General features: G+C 39.9%; 1 pseudogene; it reads right to left on the bottom strand.

The window, feature by feature from the left end:
* Positions 1 to 442: 442 nt before the first annotated feature.
* Positions 443 to 12,744, bottom strand: LOC125324089 (annotated as a pseudogene).
* Positions 12,745 to 22,270: the final 9,526 nt, after the last annotated feature.

The raw sequence follows: 22,270 nt of genomic DNA, 5'->3' as shown, positions 1-22,270 counted from the left end.
GACCTCCCCCTCCTGGCGAATTCTGCCCAGTTTAGATACTGGGCATGACATTCTATGGTATGGAATATCCCCTTGGACAGTTCAGATCAGCTGTCCTGGCCTTGCTGCCTCCTGGCTTCTTGTGCACCTGCTCACTGACAGAGCATGGGAAACTGAAAAGTCACAGAATCATAGAATGGTTTGGGGTGAAAGTGACCTTAAAGATCATCTTGTTCTAACTCCCCTGTCATGGGCAGGGACACCTGCCACTAGACCAGGTTGCTCAAAGCCACATTCAACCTGGCCTTGTTAATTTTTTTCTTACCTGAGAGTTTATTATTGCAGAAGATAAAAGTGAACTGAAAAGGAAACATTTTGTTTCATTACTCAACCACAAAATTGTGTAGTTGAGCTATCAGAGAAATTACAAAAATATATTATTTCAAAATAAGCTTAAAAAGTCCTAAACATTTTAAAGTTCTAGTAGTGGTAGCTTAAGACAAATTTTTCTCATTGTAATCTTTTTTGCTTCAAATTGTTTCAATTCTTTAGCTGCTTTTGGTGTAAATAACTTTTTTGATGTATTCTTGTTTGTGAGTGCAGAGGATGTTGATGTGATGTTATGTCCAGAGACACTGGCAGTCTATCCAAATAAAACACTGCTGGAATGTGAGGCAGAAGTTGGTACTACAGCATTAAATGTTCCAAAGCTGGTAAGCACAGTGCTGCTTGAAGAGTTCACAGCAGAAGCATTGCTAGGCAATTGCTAGGATGTAGCCCCAAATGCAAGGGGATTACAACCAACAGAAATGCTCTGAAAAGCAGCAGTGTTTCCAGATGATGATGCACTGGCAAGACTGGAAATCATTGTAAATGAGAAACTGGTAGCACTGTTACTACTGCTGTTCACGGGAAAGCTTGGCAGCCCAAGGCTTGATGTTTGTGGTCCTCCAAATCCAAAGGAAGGCAAGGGTTGAGTAATTGTGTTATTTAATTCAGATGGCACAGCTGCTTTTGTCAATGCATTTAGAGCTTTCAACTGAGGCAGCTGATTCTTCCATTGTCCATTGTGTGGGACAGAATTTATATGTAATTCTGAATGTTACTGTTTGCTCGGCACTCATAACATTCCAGATAGATTGTTCTGGCAAGAAATCTGAGAAGCCTGACACATTCAGCTTTTCTTTCATTGGTGAGTAAGATGAAACTATCCATTGTCCTGAAGATTCCCAAATTTCCATGTCTTTCACTACACAGTCAAGAGTCTCTCCTCTTCATCTTTATAGCCATCAGCAATATTTTGACAGTAAATGCAGAAAATCTGTTCTGCAAAAAGTCTTTGACCTAGAGTAAGGACTACTTAGCAACAACCAAAACATCCGTGTGTTATCAATATTATTCTCATACTAGATCCCAAACCACAGCACTGAATAAGCTATGAAGAAAAAAATGAACTCTATCGCAGCCAAAACCAGGACACTCAGAGGAGTGTTACTTTACCCAAGTTCCCTGGGATTTATGTCACAGTGTCATCATTCCTGACATCAAAATAGTAGCTGAGGAGCAATGATTCAATTGGAGGTAAGATTCAACTGTTTTAATGTTAATTGCTTTGGAGTTAATTGTTGAGTAAGAAAGTGACCTGGGCTCTTAATTGTTGGACAGAGAAACAAATGACTCAGCCCATCCTGAAGCGGGAGATGCTGATGAATCACTGAGCAGAAAGATACTTATATCAAAAAATGCTCCTCCGAGTATGGAGGAAATGGAGAAGACTTGCTTACCAAAAGTGTTGAGCTTGAGGACAGCTGAAGTGGTGGGAGACAAATTGCACCCTAGGTTTGCTATAAATCAGGGTTTGGGTTCCCTGCGAATCAAACCAAGAGTTCCTTAATATGAATGATTTTAAAGAACAGATAGGATGTCAAAGGAGGAGTCCAGTTCTGTGAACATAAAACTGTCTAGTCTTCCTCCTGCATATGTGAAAATTAAATGATTACCCATGTATGGAGGAGCTGCACACCAAAATAGCCTGAACAACATGGGAAGCAATAACTTTTCTGGTGTGTACAACAAAGCTGCAACTGAAAGCCTGGGCAGCTTTCAGAGGTCTGGAGAGCCTTAGCCCTTCATGTAAATTCAGTATATATATTTGAGGTGAAGAAAGCCATTATGGTTATGTTTTATTTATACTGCTCTTCTGCAGAAAGGTAGCAGTTTTAGGAAATGAGACACACTGTGCCCCCAAGGGAAAATCCTCCTGTAGATATGTCCTGTACAAGGAAGTCATTTGGTGAGCACACTGCATATGTGCCTTGCTTGGTGGAAAATTGCAGGTTTAATTGGGTTTTTCTCCTGCTGTTTTTTTAACAATACTGAATCTGTCACTATGCAGGGAACATTGTGTATGAAAAATATCCAAAAAAGATTAAGTGGCATCCTAGTCATTTGTTTAGTGCTTAGGGCATAAATGGCAAATCTCAAAAGGCTATGACAACAATAGAAATAATGTGTAAAAAAAACCAAAGCAAAAATTACCATACCATATAGCTTAGCTATATGCAAATCAGGGAGCATTAAATGCCAGTCTCCTAATTTTTTTTAAGAAAGAAAACACAGAGCTAATAAAGAATGTTAAACTTTCTGGTCCCAGTGGTGACAGAAATCCTTTCAATTCCCATGTGGCACCAGCAACAAGGTAGATTTCTGTACGTTCTACTCATAGTGTGTCAATGCCAGCCTCAGGGGTTCACCAGGAGACACAACACAATGAAGTGAGCATTGGTCTGGGTCCACCAACAGATTTGAGTGCTGGAAAACTGTGTGTCTCTGTGTATAGTCCAGTTTTAAGGTTCCTACTCCCATACAGGAATCGACAGCCTTACAATGCCTGTCCTCTCTGCTTACCCAAGGACTGGATGTCTCATAAGGAATTCACAGTCAGCACTTGGAGGAGCAAGTTGTCTCAAATCACTTTGAGGAGCTATGGGGAATAAGCTTCCATCTCACATCCTCATCCTTGCCTGGACTCGTAGTCATCCTACCTGTCCCTCCCAGAAGGTTCTTCCCTCCAGACACACTGAAGTAAGTAGATTGTCCCAGAAATTTTCTTTAGAAGTGGAGCAGTAGTCCTATAAGACATAACCAGAGAAAGTAGCAGTGACTTCCTTACATGTAATCTTTACAGTGTAATTCCAAGTGGAATACTCTATATGGGATACAATTCCCTTCCCTTCTCCACCTGAAAGAATTCCAGTCACCTGCCACCACCTAGGTGAGTGTCCCAGCCAGCAAGGTATAGACACTCTGGCAGATGTTAAAGGGAGAGAGAAGGGTAGAAGGAAAAATGTAAATGCTATTTACATTTTTTTAAGCGTTACCTAAAATTGAATGGGAGTGACTTAATTTTTAAGTTATTTCTGTAGGACGGCGGTCCCGGGAAAGAGCAAAACAGCTTGTCCAGCCTTGAGGTGTCCAGCCTGGGGCCAGCCAGCCAGGAGTCACACTTTTGCATGAAAGGTAAGGTTCTTTCACAGTGTAGCTTCATCTGCCCAAATTAAGTGAAAACTTAATTGAAACACATCCACTTCTTCACAGTTAGAAGACTATCAGAATCAAACCTCTTCTTTTACAATCATTCAGTTTTTCTGGCACACCTTACTTGGAGATATATGCTGCTAAGGTCTCTTCCATGTCCTTTCTCCCTGTTTTTTCAGAGTGTGTCTGCTAAAGCTTTAAGCTGTTCTTGCATTCACAGTGCTGTCTTTGATGTCTGTTTATTCCTGGTACCATGCAGTGTCACATAATCAGATTGCAGTAGCCTCACCGAACAAATTCTTCCTTCCAAGCAGCAAATATATCAAGCTTTTGGACCTGAATAAAGGAATACTCTCTTTTGCAGGACCTATATTTCCAGTATAATTTCTGGGCAGCTAATCCCATAAGGTAAGTCCTAGGAGTCATGGAAATAGCCCCACATAATTAATTTTTTTCTGAAGTGCCAGCATTCTTTTATAAAAAAAAAAAAAATTTGCAAACTAGTGTGGAAATGAAGATGTCCTAGAGACAAAAGTAGAATTCACAACAGTTGTTTTAATTTCTTTATACATGACCCACAAAACAGGCTGCTAATTAATGGATTTTTCTTATTGCATTGCTTTCCTGTACATTTTTGCCCACTTATCTATCAGCTAGAATCTCTGTAAGGCAGGGTAAGTTTTTTAGGCTGTGCACATCTTGAGATTTTTATCTGTGACTGTATTTTTGTAGCCCTCAAAATAATAAGCATAATTTATAGTACTTTCCTGTTTTGTAACGTCAGTTATTCTGTCAGATCTCAATTTGAAAGTTGCTTCAAAGGGAAGCTGCTGGTTATGAACACAGAAAGTTGTCAACTTCTGAAGTGGTTTGACTCCAGAAGAGAACATTCCTGTCTAAAAATACTTAAATCCTTTTGTAGTATTTTTTGATCTGATGCTGAAGATTTTAAATTGGCTTTTGAACCCATGTTCGGCATTTTATAGAGCTGAATTAATTGTAAGCTTGATGTTTTCTTTTTCTTGAAAGATTATTCAGTTCCATTTTCTCCTTACAAAAATGCCATAAGGGGCTCCTGTGAGCCCACAAGAGAAAATGAAAGCTTCCAGTTAATAAAATGAATTTACCTGTGTGTATAAGCTGTGACTGACTGAACTTCCCCCAGCACTGCTGTTATTATATACCATCCATCTCCCACAGACATACAAGACTCAAGGTCAGTGGGGAACAAAAGTTTTTGTATAAATGCTGGTATGCAAGAGTCCTTCATCTTCTGAAGCTGTTGTGCCTGAAGTGTGAAATAGCCATGAGAAAATTTGCTAAAATAACTATTATTTGCCTGTACACTCAGCTGCTTCTCCCAGAATGACACTTGCAGCTGCAAAGGGTTTCTGTGAACAGGTGCGAAACGGTTGTGGTTCAGCCCACAGAGATTTTATAGTAGAGGGAAGTAGAGAGAGGAAGGGAAAAGAAGGGAAGGGAAGCATAGAATGGCTTGGTTTGGAATGGGCCTTAAAGACCACCTAGTTCCAACTCCCCTACCTTTCACTAGACCAGGCTTCTCAGAGCCCCATCCAACCTGGCCTTACACACATCCAGGGATGGGGCATCCACAGCTTCTCTGGGCAACCTGTTCTAGTGCCTCCACCCCTCACCATAAAGAATTCCTTCCTAACATCTAATCTAAACGTGACCTCTTTAAGTTTAAACCCATTCCCCATTGCCCTATCACTGCAAGTCCTACTGGAAAGTCTTTCTGTGTCTTTCTTATAAGCCCCTTAAGTATTGAAAGGTTTCTCTGGAGCCTTCAGGGGACTGAACAACCCCAATTCTTCTAGCCTTTCCCCACAGGAGAGATGCTCCATTGTTGACTTGTGCTTTAGCGATGACCAGGCAAACTGATGTTTTCTGTGGAAGGAAATGGGTTTCTCCCACTTATCAGCTGAGGCTTGTTTTAAATTGCTCAAACTGCTTTTAAGGACAGGACTGCTGATGACTGCTCACTCTTTCTAAGAGAGGTGTGTTCACTTTGTCTTAGAGACAATAACCATCTGCTTACGTACTACATCCTTTTTAATTCCTCATACCTCCTTCAGACTTGATGCACCTCAACATTTTTATGGCCTCCAAAGACTCCCACACAATCATCTCCTGATTGTTTACTAATAACTTAAATATACTAAATAGTACTGGCCCTCTACAGCTACCTTCAAGTTCTTACCATTTACATGCCTAAATTCTCTACCTTTGTACCTTTTAATCAGTTTCAAATCCCACTACAGAAGCTTGGCATTTAACACATGACTAATTAGTTTGCCTGACAATTTTAAAAAGAACATAATGAAAATCCAAATAAATTATACCGTGCCAACCTACTTTATCTATTACTAGTATGTTAGTAGAGACAACTTTCCATGCAGAATTGCTTTGTCTCTATTGCCTTCCCTCTAAAACACACAAATAGTGGAAGCTACACCTTCAGCATCACTTAACTAATTTCTTTGAAGCTGTGCTGATTTGCATCCATTGAGGGCTTGACCAGAAACACACAAGCCTAAGAACTTCATCAAGCAATCCCTTCTGATGCAATTAGTCCTTAATCGTAGGAGTAGCCCCATTTAGGTTAGTAGTGAGATACAATCATATATTTTGGCAGCTACAGGCTTTTGTGCTGAGCTGAGTCACAAAAAGGTGCCAACATCTGCAGGAGCATTTCCTTAGGTGAGACATCTCAGTGTTACTCTCCCAGTGCTGGTAGCTCTGAGAACTCTCTGAACTTTTCAAGCTCAGTTGTTGTCTGCTCATGCTGCTGAGGGATGAGATGACAAGAATGGAGTCCCTTCTCCCCACCTTTGGCCTTTCTCCAAAGGCTTATCTCAGCCAATGTTCTTCATTGAGAAAATGAGATTCCCCATCCCAAATACGAGCTGCTGGATAGCAGAGGTATCCTCTCAGTGCATGCAGCCTAGGGTATGTCTCTGACCCACCTCAAGGGAAGTGAGCACTTGAACTTGTATTCCCATGATGCCAAGTATGTGCATGTTTTCTCTATAAATTCACTGACATTCACATTGGTTTTGTGGTTTTCCTGTGAGCTGCTGAGAAGCTTGCAAGTACACATGAGTTATTAGTGGTGACCAGACTCTACTTGCTTTCAAGATAGCTTTTCTCTGTATTAATTGTGAAAACCTTCCTCAGGGTTTTAGCTCAAGCCAAAGCTCCAAGCTGCATGTTAGTTGCTGGGTTGTAAGGGTGATATACTGTCAAGTGAAAGGGAGATGTTTCCTTGAACCCTTTGTATTTGAGCAATCTATCAGTGCCCCCAGGGAGGATGAGACCCTTGTGCCTGACTAGTCTGTCAGGGCTCTGTTATGGGGACCCCACTAAACAGCCACTGTATCACAGGGTGATTTGACCAATAATTCAGGGTCACACGCTGACACTGTCCCCACTCTTGGTTAGCTTATTATCAGTTTTGTCAAGCATATTATCCACTGCCAGCAGCTGCCAGCACCCTTGAAGGACCCAAACTCACACTTCATGGAATAGCACACTTTATTATCAAACACATTGGTAATAGAAGACTGTGACAGGTTAAGGTTCAGAGATTGCCATCAGCAGTGTACTGACTGCAAAAATGAATTTGAAGCAATATCCAGACAAGCTCTAATCACCAATGAAAGCTAGCTCAAAATAATCATTTAGTGAACATAGAATAAGGTTCTTACCCAACTGGCATCCTTATGGGGACAAGACAGGTTCAGCCCATTGATGGATCTCAGAAGTTACAATGGAGTCTTCTCTAACCTTTTCTCCTACTTAATCTATATGTATATTATTTTCTTTGTGGGAGGAGAAAATGTAAGGTTACGATTTCATGTTTAGATGGAGTTTGAGTGACTTCACTCATTAGCTTATTTAGGGCATGAAAAGTAACATGTATATTTGAGATGATGAAGCAAATTCCAACTTTTGATTACCATCTGCAAAATTCCATTGGCTTAGTTCCTATTATCTGCACTGTTTTCAACAGAGAAAAACCACCATGCTGCTCCATCCTTTGTTTCATATGCGCATTGATTTCAACAGAGCATGACTGCAACACCTTCGTGCCACTCCATCCTTGGTTTCAGGCCTCCCTTGGGGTGATACACCAACCTTCCTCAGAGTTCTTGCTTCGAAGGTGTGCAGACAGTTTGTACCTGGTGAACTGCTGGGGGAGGGTTTGCAGCCACTGAGAGCTGGCAGAAAGGGGTTTTACCCCTCATGTGCTGACACAAAGAAGCCCGGAGGTCAACGCTGAAACCCCTCTGGAAGGCGGCACTCAGTGCCCATCACACAATGAAAAAGGGGCAGAGCTCCTCACCCAAAAGGGGCTTGTACCTTCCTGTCACTGTAAGGCAGGCACGCAGGCGAAGGCAAAGAAGAAAGAGAGAGGGGACTCTCCGTATGTGTTCTACACAGGTTTATTGCAGGGAAAAGGCAGGGACAAAAAGACCAATTGGTGGCGGAGTCCAGCAATGTTATACTGGGCACGAATAGGTGGGGAAAGGGATCACAGCCAATGGGATAGAGATAAGCAGGTGGGGTTGACAGGAAGGGAACCAATGGGAGCAACACATAGGAGGGACTTAGGGAAGGATCTAATGGGGCATCAAGGAACAAAGAACTTTCTAGAACTGATACATATTAAACTTGGGAAATGAATATATATAACTTCATGCATAAAACAGGGAGGGAAAAACATTAACCAATTGGGAGAAAACATGCAAAAAGCAGAACAAGAGAATCATGGGTGCTCACCATGATTGAAGTTACATGCTGAACTTGGGTTGCTGACCACCACAGGTGGTTGTGTGAGTTTTCCTCAGGAGACAGAGTGGCTGGAGCCACCTGCACCACCACAAACAATAGCCAATGCATGCACTCCTTGCTGAACTTTGTTTTTTGGTCCCCAGTATATTATTATGTATATATTTGTGTGTCTATATATGTTTTTTCCCTCCACTGCTAGTGTCAGATACTTGGGTGTGCTCAGGGTAAGAAATAAGAACTGTAATTTTGAGTTGTAGATGCCTGAGTGGTGAGACAGGGGATTAATCAGCTTGGTGGTTTTGTGTGTCAGATAGCTGAGGATGAGCACAACCCCATGTGGACTTCTTGAGGGGGGGCCCCAACAAAAAATGCTTTGTATTATACAACAACATATCAAATAAAAATATCAATGTAGGCCTGTTAAAGCCAGAAGTTTCTCAATAGATAAATATGTCTGAAATTATCACCATCTTATTTTTTAAGAGGCCTGGGTAAAATGGCCATTAGAGTTGATGGGTCAGACATAATGCTGCTAGAAAGTATGTACTTAAAAGTAAATGGTTGCAAATGCTGCTATTTCTATAAAAATATTTGTGGATGCTGAATTGTGAATAGAAATCGTTTGTCAGCTTCATTATCAAAGCAACATCCAATGTTGATATCTGGTGAAACAAAAAGTATCACTGGAGAGAGATAATGTTTCTTTTTTTTGTAAGTAAGCACTGAAATGGTGGTGGTAAATTCAGCAAGGGTATTTTGTGTAGTTTTAAAAGGATTCTTTAGTGCTTTCATTCCTTTCATTTGGTTTGCTCTACAAATGGCAGCTGAAATATTTTCACAACTGCAGATGAGCAGAGGGCATATGCCATGGAGTCTCTCAGGCAGCAAAAATCACAGCATGTGGGAGTATAAATATGACATTGAACATTTACTGGTTGTTCAAAGACCTATGATAAACCCAGAGCAGAAACATAAATCTCCCTTCTTCATTTAAGACTATACCTGAATAATGTAGTCTTGTCTTCTAATTTAAATACAGGGAGTGGTATTTTTGGTTTTTTTTTTTTGGGGGGGGGGAGGGGAGAGAACAACTAATTTGCAGAAGGGTAAAAGAGCCAACTGTCTTGAATTTTTAATTTTTACTGTTATCTTTCATTACTGAGGTGGTTAAATCCTCTGGGCTGCAGTATGCCTACACTTAGGCATGGGATGCTATAAAACATGAGGCTGTGTAACTGATCATGTGTAGGCAGATAAAGTCCCTTTTATCACTGCTCAATATTAAAAATAAAAACCTCATAAGGCATGAGACAGAAAACTCAATCAAGTTCATATGTACTGTAAAAACTCATATGAATATGAATACTTTTTTACCAGTAATAAAAGTCTAAAATGAAGAGGTATGAACTCGAGTAAGTGATTTTGAATGAAGATACTGATATTTCAAGTTCAGCAGGAGAGAATTACAGGGAGCCCAGAGAAAGCAGGGAACTAAGCTTAAAATAAATTCTTTTCTTTGACATTCATTGGGGAACATCCCCAAGCATACAACCTTCCTTTATAGGAGGCAAGTCTGAGGAACTGTCTCAATATGAAAAGACACCAGAAGAGTTTTAGAAAAGTCAGTGGTAAAGGAAGAATAAAACTGATGGTATCAGGCAGTATAAGCCAAGTGTGTACCTGCTGAACTCAGGGTTGAGTTTGCTGAACAATTAGTTGTAGCTTCCAACTTATTGTTTAAAATTATTTTTTCTTTTGGATGGTTTGGGAGTGGCAAATATAACACCAGTTTTTATCAAAGGGTTGCAGAAAGAATTCAAGGAACTACAGAAAAGTACCTCTGACTTTTGTGTTGGACAAGTTGGTAGAAGCTGAAAGAAATGACAGAAAAGAGTAGAGGGGAAATACAGCATAGAGGAGAAGAGTCAAAGCAGTTTTCATGGACTGAAGTCATCCTTCACAAATCTATTGTAGTTCTGTGAAGAATAGGTATGTAAGGGTGATGCAGTTAATAAAAATTTTTTTAAAATACTTTCAATGATATTTTTAACCATAGAGTCTTGATGATATTAAGACATCATGGGTTAATAATTGGTTAAATGAAAGAAGCCACAGGGTAGGAGTAAATGATCCCTATTTCACAACAGAGAGGAGTATGCACAGGTCCAGCCTCTGTTCTGTTTAGTGTATTCATTAATGATCTGAGGAAGGGGATGAGTGCTGTGGTGACAACTACTGCTTGATCAGACAAAATATTTCAGAATAACCAAAACTCAGAGCAACTGCAAAGAGCATTAGAAGGATTCCTTGTTATTAACTGACTCTAAAATAGAAATGGCAGATGAAGTCTAGGGCCCAAAAATTTTAAATAATGCATCTGGGAAAACCAGTCTCAAATATATGTATGAAATTGTAATTTCCCTATCAGCTATGTCAATTTGAAGTTATTATACATAATTTCTGAAAAAAAATCATTATAATGTTTATTGATAACTGAAAGGTAAATGGAATGTTAGAAGTTATAAGGAAAGGAATAGAAAATAAAATAGCTCTTTGTCACTGTTACATATATGGAGTGTTGAATAGAGAGCTCCCTTAGTCTCAAGATGATACACTAGAAGTAGAAAAGATATAGAGGACAATGAGGTTAACCAGAAATTTGAAATGGCTTCTGCACATGGGAAGATTAAATGAGTTATGGCTTTTAGCCTAGGAAAGAGAATACTGAGATGTATGTGGTGCGGTTCAGCTGGAGAAGATCATTCCCTGTCTTTCCCCGACTGTGCAGCGTGGACAGTGTAATGGGGCTATTAGACATCTGGCCTAAAACAAACAAGAGGAAATACTTTTCCACACAGCCTATAATAGAGCTCAGGAGCTCACTGCTATATGATGTGTCAGATGTAAAAGTAGAAATGCAAATTGGATGGATCTGAAGAATCAAGGCCATTGAGATCAAACTCTGGCACAGAGCAGCCTCAAACACCTGCTTGCTGGGAATATCAACCGTGGTCAGCAGGGCTCTCTGTGTGCCATGTTTCCTGGCAGGAGTATCTGCTGATAGCCGCAGCCAGAGACTGGCTACAGGAATGAATGGACCTTTAGTTTGACCAAAGTGTCTTAAAATATTTATGCTTATCTCCATTCTGTCAGATATGTGGACTTAATGCTGTTCTTCACTATTGACTGAGGGGTCAAAGGCGGCCTGTGTCAGAGGACTCAGGTGGTTGCTCTGACTCAAAATCTTCTACTAGCAGATGTTGTGGCTCTGCTGAGCTGAGCCCTGCTTTCAGGCTTCCCCAGCACTTCTGCTCTGTCACTCTCCTGGACTTTCTTTTTCCCTCCCAAGCCTTGATTTTCTTCAAAGATGGGTTTTGAGTTTTGTTCTTTGTAAGGAAGATAAATTCAAGGTGGTGCCTTGAGGAGGCACATGAGCATGATTCCAGCACATGGCAAAATGCCTTGTGTTACTTCCTGGCATGGAGTGAGCAGTACAAGCTCTGCTGTCAGGATCTTTCTCTGCCTGCTTGCTGTGGAGGAAGGAAAGGTGCCCATTAATGAGGCAGGTGATTCATTGTGGTATGAAACAGACTGGCTAGGGCTCCTCTGTAAATAACTTCTGGCTGTATTTTCTGTCAGACAGGTGGAAGCTCCTTATTTGTATGCAATAATGGCATGTGCTTATCACAGAGTGATAATGCAAGGAACAAACAAATGACATTTCCAGTATTAATATGTAAATTACATGCTAAGAAGAAATGATCAAACACTCCTGAAATACTGCAGCAAGCACTAATTGCATTCCTTGCCCTTCAGTATGCTGTGCACTGTAGATAGCTCTTTTCCCTAAATGAGCATTTAAAGCTTCACTTTTTTCTGCTTCTCCATACCTAAGTATTTCAGATATAAAATTTTTCCTAAATTTGTTGCACTGTTTGCATATACTGCTTTATTGTACCTCTTAGGAGGGTGATGTGACCAAAGGTTTTCTAGAACAGCCTTTGTGTGCTCTGATTCCCTAGAAATATCTGTAAATTATTCCTAGCTTGGAAACAGCAGGCAGAGTGCTGAGGTGGATTTCTGTGTGAGAAACCATTCCAAATAACCCTCTTTTGCAAACACATCCAGCCTTATCTTGAAAACTGATGAAGGGTTTTTGTTTTGTTTCTAGTACAGTTTTTCTGGAAATCTGTTCCAGAACTTCAGTCTCCAGATGACTGGAAATCTCATTTCTTAGTAACCATTTTCTTCATGTGTCAACACTCTCTGTGAGTTTGGAAAGTTCTTCTCGTGTTTTCTTCTTGAAGTATTTGGAACACAGTTACACCCTCTGGATTTGGCATCTTTGCTTTTTTTGAGCTGAATAAGTAATTTTGTAATAGTATCCCCTTACCTTATAAGATGGATCCCCATTTTGCCAGTGTTCTAACCACTATTCTCTGAACACGGGACAGCCTGAGTTCCTTTCTTTAACACTAACTGTTAGGAAATGTATGTGTTGTGTGAACTGGGGCCTTCCTTATCAGGACTTAACCCAACAGTGCTGCTCCTCCACTGTCTGTACATAAGAAGTAGTATGATTATGAATCCTATGGAGACTTGTACAATATATCTTTCCCGATCAAGCATCTCTGAATGAAAAGATCCTGGTAGAATAGAAAAGAATACCTCAACATTCAAAATAAACTACATGTAAAATATCCAGAGATGAACTGAAGAAACTTATGTAGGACACTTCAGGTTCATCCTTGCTGCTATCCAAGGGACTTACGCAAGCCCAGACTGTGGCCACCCAGCACAGTGCTGTCTTGGGTGACTCGTGACTGGGAATGTACAGTATTTAGGATTCTTTTTCCTTACTGTAGCTGTGCAGAAGGATTACAAGGGGGAAAGATTGACATCCTCTTCTAACAGCTACTTTTGTTGGCAGAAGGAGTGAATTGCAAATTATTTCCCGGCTCTGGTATTCCTTTGCCTGTTCATTGGCATTCACTAAGAAGAACTGGTAGATCCTGGAAAAGGAAGGGCCTGGTGGGTGAGACTAATCAGAAATCTCCACTGTACAGAGAGGGAAATTTGTATTGAAGCTTTGTTTATGTTTTTATATGATACCCTGCTGTTTCTATAATTGGAAGTAGTATAAATTAGTTTAAGAGACAGGATCCCTACATGCAAGTAATAACAGCAATTAGGCATTGGCAATGGCAAGTAGCAATTCCTACATGTAAGACACCTGAAATGCTTCAACAGCCTTTGCTTTTCGAAAATGTGAGGTACTATTTGTTCTCACTTGCAGCAGGCACAACATTGCTATGTAGTAGCAGCTGTTCAGAGGACTGGATTGGATACACCTGGTTTAAGGTAGTTTTAATGCTGCTTAAAGCTCAGTCAACTCATCTCTACTCATTGCACTTGTGTTTGCTCTCAGTTTCTTAAAGATGGCTTTTACACTGAGACACTAATAATTTCCTTTGCTTTAAAGTCCCACTTCTGAATGTAGCAGTGAGGTGCTAGAAAGGGCTGGGGAGGGTGTTTTATTAATCAAGTAGCTAAAGGGACACTTGAGGTGATCTCTCTGCCTCTGATGAAATTCATTCCCTTATCTAGAAGCTCTTAAATCATCCCTGGCAGAGGTGACATTATAAAAATAATTCTGAAGAACAAAAGTTCTTGCCCTTGGAATACACTGCATTGCACCAAATGGTAGATGTTTATTGCTTTTTTTTTTTTTTTTTTTAGGGAGTCTAGCTGGATGCTTCAGTTTCCTTTAGATTTCTTTAATCAGTTTTTGCAAGTTGATAGATGTTTTTCCCCCTCATGAATACCTTGTGAAGTAAGCTACACAAAGATAGCCAGAGTGGTGACTGGTAAACCCCAGGGATTTGCTCTGGGACACTTTGGGTTCATCCCTGTCCCAGTTTCAGGGGCTTTGGGGAACTCAGCCCCATCTTGCCATTCACCACCTCTGAAGTGGTCTGACAGTCTGTCCTTCTGACAGTATAAAGAGGTGGAAGCTGTCACACTCAGGTGAATTTGTTCATAGAACAGAGGCAGTTTATTGGTTTGGGTTTTTTTTTTTGACAGTGAAAGCAATACTTAAGCTGTGCTAAAGATGAATTATGGGCATTATGGGATATATGGAAAGCCTGCTTGTTAGAAGGACACTAATATCTCTCCCTTTCTGTAGATTATTAAAAAAAATAATAACCAAACTCTGGGAGAGAGCAAAAAAAGGATGAAGGTGGTAAGTCTATGCCATTATATTCAATGGGGCCCTAATTCAGTCTGGATGGACAGATTTATGCACAGATAATGTTATTTTGAAGTAATTTCTGTTGTTTGTAGTGATCTTTCAGGACTTTAGGATATTTTGGAATATCCCTTGGTTTAATTTGTTCTGGAGGCATGTCAAATATGGTTTAATGAACTTGTTTAAATTCTGGTCAGGAGTTTTTTTCCTGTATCAGAGTATTTGAACTCTTCTATTATGCAAAATATTTAGTGTGTGTGTGTAAACTTACTGCTGGTCTGCAGTTCAGCAACAGTAGTAAATAGTTTACTAGTCTAAATTTTGTGTGTCACTAGAGACAGAAGGGGGCTTTTGGGTGACTTATGGCTCAGGTGTTCAAGGTGACAGCTCAGATTTTAGACAGGAAGATGAGATGCTTTTTAAAGAATATCCACAACTTAGCCAGGATATTTGGCTGCAAATATATCATGGTCCGATAAGCAAGTAGACAACTAGAATAACCTGATTTCTATAGCTTTTATATATTTTAGATCATTACTTGGTGCAGCTGTTCCACTTTTTATTTTTCTTTGAATATATTGGAATGATTTCTGCTGCATAGTTTTGATACTGGTGTCTACAATACCATGAATGGCTTGAAACAGGAGCTGAGAATGACAATGTCTCAGCCACAGCAGCTACTGCTGTCCTCTGAGCAGCTGCTCAGTCTTGGTGACAACTGAGGGCTTCTAATAAAAAAGCCATTTTACTGTGTATGCCCAATTCATTGGCCTGATCTACAGAATGTGACAAGTAATCCTCACCTTCAGATCAGTTCTGAGACACGGTAAGATGTTGAGAGGCTTTCCAGCAGCAAAGTTTTAAGCACAATAATCTAATTTACAGTATGGTGTTCTCTTTAGCATAACTTAGCTTTACAAATTGGTTATCTCTGCCCTTGATAGTCTCTCATCTGGACTGTGATAATGGTGAATTTTGAGAGTGCTCCTTGTTATCTGATATGGGAAATGCTATTTGGGAATCTGAGGGCAGTAGTGAACAGAGGTGTCTCCTCTAGGAGACAGCTTCGTGATATCTGGACAGTGTGAAACTCACTTGGGGTTTTTTTTTCAGGCATTATGGAATTCAGGTTTGTTCAGGGAACTTCTGCATTGGATGAAAGCATTGCATCAGCTTTTACCTGCCTCCTGGTTGCTGGTTTGTGGCCCACAGTCCTATACGTTGGTGAAGTCCCTGGGTACCAGGGTGGCTTTGGAAGGGGTGAGCAGTAAGGCTGCTCTGACATGTATGAGGGTGGGAGCAGGCCATTCCAATGACTTTCTAAATCTCTGTTGTAACCCCTAGACCATACTCATTTCAGCATCATTTGGCTGCTTTTGTTAAAAAATCTGCTACTGATGTGGCATTCAGCTGGATGTGAAACTTTTAAAGAGCTTTCAGGTGCAGAGGGAAAGCAGTATTGTGTTCGAAATTGCTACCAGGGGTCTATCAAGCCTGAAGTCTTAATGGGGCTGAGGCCATGGTGCTCTGTCCTGAAGGAGATGTGTTCATGCACTAGAGAAAAGTCACTGACAGCCTCCTAAGGAAGTATGTGAAGCTGGACATCCAAAAGGAGAAGTTTGTAGCCTTGACTGCAGTAGGCTCCGTGTAGGGAGTAGCCTGTGGAATAGTGCGTTGCCCTTGTGAGTGAACGGGGAGCTTGCTGTGTCATCAATAAAACTGCTCTCAAAGACACCAGTGACTTTATTGGAGTCCCATATACACATGGGGCCTCTTTTGTGAAAGATTTCTGTCCCAGATGTGTTAATGAGCTGATATTTCATTACTGCTTATGTTTAATTTTTCCGTGTACCAGTGTCACTGGTTGAAGTAATATAGCCAGGTAATCAAACTGAGACCTGAGACCCTGGTCTGTGTCCCAGAACAGTGGTCTGGATGAAGTCATGGTGGCAAAATTCCATCTGATTTCAAAGAGGGCTGGCTGTCATCCACAGCAATAAACTACCCCTGTCCCTAGCACTAATAGACTAAAACCAGTTTCAGCTTAGCTTGTCATGCTTTACTCAGCACTTTATTATCAAACATCTTTCATATTGTGAGCAATTTTACAATGCATATAGCGCTAGTAAAACAAGCAGTGATTCTGTACTTCCTAAAATTCACTTAGAATGATGGCATATCATTCTAAGTTTTATTTTGTGTGACTTCCTAGGGGAAAAAAAGCATTTGAAGTTTTGTGTTTGAACATTTTCCTTAAAGAGAGTTGTCTGACAGATGTAAACTCTTATTTGATCCTGCAATTTATTTTTTCAAATAATGTAATTGCATATATTTAAGGGAACTAATTCAAATCACTTAAAACTGAAATATTCTCCTCATCAGAGAATTGGTTTCTAAAGCTTAAAAATCTAAATAAATTGTGAATCATTTTGTGTGTGGAAGCTCTGTTGTGGGAAGCTCCAGGTAACTTTTCTGCGAATGGAGAGGGTATGTGTGGAGGTGCAAGGCAAGTGTGTGTGTGTGTGTATGTGTATATATATATTTCTGTATATACACACACATACATATGTATACACACCTATACATATATATACACACGTGAGCATATATATATGCTTGCCTGTGAACATTTATATGTAAGTATGTGCATGTAGACACCCCCACAGACATCAGAACTTCAGTTGCAGGACGAGTGCCATCTGACTAGCATATTGTACTGCCCCAGTACCCCAGGAGGACAGGGTCTTGTAAAGAATATAACAAATAAGTTTAAAGAGGAAGGAGACAGTAAAGGAGGAAAGAAGGTGGGGATGAAACCACAAGATGATATAAATTATCTGTGGGCCCTACATGGTGTTTATGAGTCACTGCAAAACACCTTTAGTGAGAGGTGTGGGTTGTCCCTGACTGCTGTTAACGTGTAAGGATCATTACCTGTTTGATAGATGTTGCAGCAGAGGTAGGTCTTGAGGAGAGATTTGAAACAGAAGATTTCCATCAGATCTTTTTCAAAGGGTACATTTTCTCCTTTACATCAGTTGGAGTTCCCAGAGCTGAATCATTAATGAGCATTTTTTCTGATAAGTTCAGAGACCCACAGCACTGAGAGCAGGATGAAAGTAAAGCTTGAGAGATTTGCCATATACTCAACCCCACAAGGGCTCACTCTTCCAATGGTTGCCTCATGTTTTCTGGAGAACTGTTGTGGGTAAATGAGTCATGGCTATACAGTATAATTTTCCTGGTCATCATGTTCTGGGAGTGTTTTTCAGGATAGCATGAGGCAGGCTACAGTCATGGGAGTGACCTGAGGAGGTTGGTGCTGCCAGTCCTGGTAAGCAAAGGGCTAAACTGTTATGAGTCCTGCAGCAAATCGAGACCAAGTCTCGATCCAGGGCAAAGCTTTTAAGTACTTCAGGAAGGAAAACACTATTTTGCTAATCCTGATTTCTTAGGTCTGTAAAAACCCTTTCAGAGTACATGTATGCAGCACAGAACCAATGGCACTGTTCTATGGAATTGTATCTCAAGAAGAAAAGTTGATTTAGTTTGGTCTTCAAATCCCTGTTAAAACTTTTATGCCAAGGTAGTAAATTTTAGTTAGAGACGGATGGAACAGGTAGGAGTTTCTTTTAAAAGGGATTTGTTTCTTTTAAATAGGGTTTGTGTTTTTATCTCATATGCAGGATGTTATCTGTACAACTTTAGGGATCAGAGTTTTACAGGTAAGTATCTACATAGCTTGCTGAGGAGGTGCCTCCCTATCACTGAGGACACAGATTATAAGCAACACATTCTTTCCTTTCTGTGGACAAGGCAGGAGATCCACTTGGGCTCACATCTAGCCTTTTATACCTTAACCTATGTCTGCTCGTGCTGCTGAAGGAAGGATTTATGGACACTTTTTTTGTCACCACAGCAATCACCCAGTGAAAGTGGGGGCCTTTTCTTACACTCCTCACCTCTATGAGAGGAAAGACTGAGTTCAACATTTCTGTGCAAGTGGAAATGGGGCTCCTACATTTGGGCATGGCCTAGTGGGACTCATTGGGAAAGAGGATTGCTCATCTGCTGTAAAATATTGATGACACCAGTCTAGATTTGTGCCTTGAAATTCAGCCTGCTGAAAGCTTAATGTGGTACAGATTTTGGCACTAGTTTGGCTCATTTCTAGCTAGGGTGGTACTCTGAGTTACTTGTTATTCAAAGACCCAGCTAGACAAGATTGATTTTAATTATTAAAGTGATCATGAAGTGTTATGTAGATAGATTAATTTCATACAGGCCAGCAGTTGGGCACTAACAGAAACTAGATTTGACTCAGTCATTTCCCAGCCCTTCACAATCTTCCCCGTTGTTCTTATTCAAGTGCAACAACCACAGTCAAGCACAGTGCAATAGCCAGAGAAACCCTGGAGCACCATAGCCCAGGGAGGCAATGATTCTACGCACACTGAGCAGTGGTAGCATTCTATTTATCATAGAATCGTAGAATGGTTTGGGTTGGGGGGACCTTAAGGATCATCTAGTTCTAACCCCCTGTGATGGGCAGGGACAACTTCTACTAGACCAGGTTGCTCAAAGCGCCACCCAACTGGGCCTTGAACACTTCCAGGGTTGGTGTATATCCTGTATGGAAAGTCCATTACAGCAGCTGAATGCATGTTCATAAAAGCTGTTTGTTACTTTCTTTACTCATATTATTTTATTGGTAAGTAAAAGTAAACAGCTGTCTTCTTCTTTCAGTGTCTTTGCCTCTTTTTTTTTTTCTCCTCCTCTGTGAGCTTCAGAAGTTTCCTGAGAATAATTTAGATGAAAATTGTGCTAACAGACGATTGACAGGAGAATTTGGGGCATAATGCACCTGTTGTGTCTGTGACTCCTTTCCTGACTCTCAGCAAATGTGCTTCAGACCATTTGTGGGCTGGAGGCCACAGAGTTTTGTTTTCAGGCTGCTGGAAAGCAGAGTCCTGCTGTCATTTCCAAAGAACATGGCAGTATTTTTTCACCCATTAGATGTAGGGCTTTTTCCTCTTATTTTTCTAATCTCTATCTAAACTCTATATCTTTGAATCCTTTCTTAATAATTTCGCTTCCTTGTTACTTTCTCCCCCTTCCCCCACCCATTTATCCCTGAAAATAACAGGTGTGTCCAACTTCTGTTTCAAAGACAGGTTTTATTTTAGCTTGCTTTTTTTTTCTGAGCAAATATGAAATATGAAAACATGCTGCATTTGTCTGATGATCAGTTGTCCACAATCCTGCTAACACTGGCCCCAAACATTTTGACACGAGCTGATTTCATCCAAGTTTGTCAGAAATGTAAAGACAAGAAAAACAATAAATCCCTGCAAAAATAATAAACACCTATGTGAAAATAGTTGGTCAGGTAGAGGGGGCAGAGGGTTCATGCCCCATCAGGGAAGATTCAGGAAGAAATCATGTTGCTTAGGCATCAGAGAGTCCAGAGGAGAGCACAGACTTGAGATACGGATCTGCACGAAACCAAGTTTCATCATCTCTGCTGTTTATAGAGCGAGGCATTTAATTTGTCTCTCCTGAGAGAGACATTGAAATGTTCTTCTTTACTCTCAGGGTGTCATTGTGGCTTTTGAGTATTTTATTTATTTATTTATTTATTTATTTACAGATTTATTGAACAGTCAGTTATTAATTTAGGTTTTTTGGATGCTGCTTATTGCATAGAAGACTTGTGACTATGACATCTACAATGTAAAGTCTCCCACCTGATTTTTCTCTGCTATTTTTATGTCTGTTCATGTATCAGAGAGGAAATAATGGCTGTGGTCCTAAGAGGGAAAATAACTACTAATGGATCAGGTTGTATCAAATGGATTGTGAGAATGAGATAACCAGCCATAACAGGCTGAGGTACCCAACACTAACCACTAATAAAACCTGAAATTTATTGGCAACAGAGTTGAAAGTCATAACCCAGAGAGGAAGGTAAAATTATATAGACTCAGATTGACTATGGAATAATAGTTTTATTCCTTCTTACGTTTTCTCTCAGCTAAGAAATAAACCTTTAACATCACATCTTTTTCAAAACATCATTCGAAGATAAAAATAAGTGATTTTGTTGACATAACATCTATTTCCACTGAGAGCTCTATCAAAAGAGATTAAGTAGATATCGTCTTTCTGGAAAACTCAGATTAAAATCTACTGGCTGCCAGTGCCTTCCAAATGGAAGAATGTGTTAAAGAGTAAGACTTGTTTTATTCCTTTATAAGTAAGCGAAGCTAGCTATGGATTTACATGCTTCCTTTAATAGGGTCCCTAACTTGTGCTTTGGAAAAAGGTGGCAGTAAAGCTTTACTATATCAGAGTTATGGGGGTATATTTCTTTGGTTCTCACTGGACAAACTTTCAGGTTTCATGGTCTCAGACTTAGGAGAACCAATAACATCTAATATCTAAAATTTTCATAAAGTTTTGAGGCTTTAAAGTGCTACAGTAATTACTTTCTTCTGTCTCAAGATATTCACAGTAAATTTGTACCACATGGCAATGATTCAGCAAGCGAAGGGCCACTTCTCCTGCACAGCAACTTATTAATGAAGTATCTTTTACTCACATGTTTGACTTCTCTCATGTAGTACTTTTGTAGACAAGCTTTTTTGGCAAACTTCAAGAGACCATAATACAGGTAGGAAACAGGGAATATGTTAGTGGAAGGAAAGATGAATAACATGGTCAAAGTCAGTAAAAAAAAAATAGATGGAATGTTTTCCCTGAATTTTGGAATTTTATTTGTTTTGCAGAAAAAAGATGGGACCATGTTGAAATATCACATTGCAAGTTTTCTGCACCTGTGGCTTCCATGTCCATTGAACCAAACTATTAAAAACTCAGCTGTCAGAGGAAATAAAAAACCCGAGCAGTAAGTGAGAGTATATTCAAGTCTTAAAAATATTTCTTTTGGTTACAGTGCAAAATTAAAATCTCAAAAACGTTTGGGATTAAAAATCTTTAAAGTACGTAGCTCAGATAAAATCATATGGTGATTTTGCTTAAATTTTAAAACAAAATACTTTGAACACAGGAATTTTTACTTTTTTCCTCAAATGAAACCTAACAACAATTTTTAGCAAGTCAAGATTAGCTACTGAGGAGGTGGGAATCATTAATTGAAAAATTTCTCACCTGCTCCACAAAGAAGGCTTTGATTGCATCTGTGAAGAGCATTCTCTGAAACGGGTGAGTTGTGCTCTCTGCCCCTCCTTTCATCTTCACGAGAATGGCTATTGCATGCTCAGAGCTTCAAACAGCCACTGCTGTCACTTTTAAGAACAACCAAATTAATTGCCCAATTATTCAAGGTATTATAAAAATTTAAAGACCAAATTTTTGAAGAACGCTTTGACTCATGGCCTCTCTATTATGAACTTAGTTTTAAATGATATTGAATACAAGTTAAACTATTTGGAGATGAGGCAAGAAAAAATTATGGGTTACTCAGGACTCTGCATAGCCAGACATGTTTCCTTCTTACATACTCCTTGACAGAAGTTCCATTATCGACTGATAATTGCCAGCTCTGCTGTAATATATGCATCTATTTATTGGTTATTTCAAATCATCATGAGCCAGCTTCCCCTGTCCTAGTGCTACCCAACGGTGGAAAAAAAAGGCAGGCTCACACTTTTTTTTGTTCTGCTTGGA

This window comes from Corvus hawaiiensis, chromosome 3 (assembly GCF_020740725.1).
Source record: "Corvus hawaiiensis isolate bCorHaw1 chromosome 3, bCorHaw1.pri.cur, whole genome shotgun sequence".
NCBI lineage: Eukaryota > Metazoa > Chordata > Aves > Passeriformes > Corvidae > Corvus > Corvus hawaiiensis.
This window is presented reverse-complemented; position numbering and strand designations above follow the sequence as displayed.